Below are 2763 nucleotides of genomic sequence, written 5' to 3' on the forward strand. Positions count from 1 at the left end.
ACCATGAACCAGATACCAACAAAGGTATATCTATATATGTTCTTGCGCATCTCAGGGAAATGCGTAGCAGAGGGTACTTTCAATTGCACCACTACTCTCAACTCATTACAATCACTGATGTAGCATCCGCGAAGACACTTATTCCCCGTGCATGCATGAGCTATACACTCGTATGTAATGGAGTCTCTTATATCCTATGTATTTCTACGTCTACATCTACAGTGCATACTCCGCAAATCACACTTAAGTGCCTGGTAGAAGGTTCATCGAACCACCTCCACAATAATTCTCTGTTATTCCAATCTCGAATAGCCCGCGGAAAAAACGTATATCTTTCCGTGTGAGCTCTGATCTTCCTTACCTTAATATGATGATAGTTTCTGCCTGTGTAGGTTTTTCGCATTCGGAGGAGAAGGTTGGTGATTGAAATTTCGTGAGAAGATTTCGCTGAAACGAAAAACGCCTTTGTTTTAATGATGTCCACACCATATCCTGTACAATTTCAGTGACACTCTCCCCCCTGCTTCGCGATAATACAAAACTTGTAGCCCTTCTTTAAACTTTCTGTATGTACTCCGTCAGTCCTATCTGGTAAGGATCCCACACTACGCAGCAGTATCTTAAAAGAGGACGAGCAAGCGTAATGTAGGGAATCTCTTCAATAGATCTGTTACATTTTCTAAGTGTACTGCCAATAAAACGCAATCTTTGATTAGCCTTCGCCACAACATTTTCTATGTGTTCTTCCAATTTAAGGTGTTCATAATTGTAATTCCTAGGTATTCAGCTGAATTTAGGCCTTTAGGTTTGACTGATTTATCGTGTAGCCGTAGTTTAACGAATTCATTTTAGCACTCATGTGGATGAGCTCACACCTTTCAATATTTAGGGTCGATTGCCAAGTTTCGCACCATACAGATATCTTTTCTAAAGCGTTCTGCAATTTGTTTTGATCTTCTGGTGACTTTACTAGACGATAAACGACAGCATCATCTGCAAACAACTGAAGACGACTGCTCAGATTGTCTCCTAAATCGTTTATGTAGATAAGTAACAATGGAGGGGCTGTAACACTATCTTGGGGAACGCCAGAAATCACTTCTGTTTTACTCGATGACACATAACTGAGACGATATACCGTAAGGACGCAATTTAGAATATCGCGTCAGTTATGTGATTGGATTCGTGATTTCCTGTCAGGGAGGTCACAGTTCGTAGTAACTGAGTACAATACAACATTCTCTTAGACAGATGAATTTTGATATCACTATATCCCGTCTTTGAATCAAAGTCGTGCTCAAGCTTACCTCCCGATTGGAACTCTGCGAAAGCTGTACAGATATTGTTGCACATTGGTACTACTAGGTATTTGTATGACACGACGGGCTATTTGTGACACACTGATCCCGTAGCCAATGTCTACTATTTTACTACACGTTTTCTTATGTGTGCAACCATATACGTTTTCTACATTTAGGCAGAAACTTAGCCAAAATCTGACTGAATAGTTTGACCACATATAGTCATAGTAGAAAACTTTAAGGTTAGATCAGCATCTGCCACTTCGTTACGCGTAGGTTTTACAGAAAGTAGTTGTAAATCTTAGGGGAACCGGAAAATAATCCATTTTTTATATAAAATTCAAACACATAATTTTTAATCAGTTTTTATTATTAATCTATGATGTAATCACGCTCATTGTCAACTACCTTTGATCATCTAGTGTGTAAAGTTGCAATGTTAGATCGGCAAAAATCTGTTGGTTTTTGAGAAAAATTTCTGGAGATGGCCTTTTGGAAATCATTCAAAGCTTAAAATTTTTTGCCACTTAAAAATGCTGTAGCGACCGGAATAAATGGAAACCCGATGGCGCAATATCCGGGTGGGTGTGGCAGATGGGACAATACCTGCCTTCCTGATTTATTATTATTTTTTTCTAGAGTTCGTCTTGCGCAGTGCGGTTTTGCATTATCTTGATGCAAAATAACGCCTTATCTATTGATAATCGCTGGGCACTTTCCAGTTAAAGATTGATTTACTCGATCTAATTATGCACAGTGAATGTCCGCATTGACAGTTTGTCCAGGGTTTTAGCACTTCAAAATGATTTACCGCGCGAATGCTCCACTAAAGACACAAAATCTACGTTTTGGGGTGTAAACCTGGCCTACCTGAACTTCGTGGGGATTTATTCGTAAAGAGCCACTGCCTTTTGCGTTCTGGATTATCATAGACGACGCATTTGCCATCTCCAGTGATCAGGCGATAAAAAAAGCTCTTCAGTATTGCGCCTCTGAAGCAATAAGTTGCTTATGGTGGACCGATTAGCTTTGTTCTCTTCGGAGAGCTCTACTGCAATAGTTCTCGGATGGTCGATTAAGGTTGGTTAATTGTGTCTGACAGTCCCTCGATTGTCTGACGCAGATTTGCTTCCATTTCCGCCCATAGCTTTATCTCGAAACCTGGTAGAAAATCCAAAGAGATTATGGTGGTATGTAAAGTATGCTAGTGGCAAGACGCAGTCAGTGCCTTCTCTGCGAGATAACGCTGGAAGTTCTACCGGCCACAGTGCTGCCAAAGCAGAGTTACTAAACACAGTCTTCCGAAATTCCTTTACCAAAGAAGACGAAGTAAATATTCCGAAATTTGAAACAACAATAGCTTCCAACATGAATAACTTAGAAGTAGATATCCTCGGAATAGTGAAGCAACTTAAATCAGTTAACAAAAGCAAGCCTTCCGATCCAGACTGTATGCCAACTA

The sequence above is a fragment of the Schistocerca americana genome, chromosome 2, assembly GCF_021461395.2.
Source record: "Schistocerca americana isolate TAMUIC-IGC-003095 chromosome 2, iqSchAmer2.1, whole genome shotgun sequence".
NCBI classification, from domain to species: domain Eukaryota; kingdom Metazoa; phylum Arthropoda; class Insecta; order Orthoptera; family Acrididae; genus Schistocerca; species Schistocerca americana.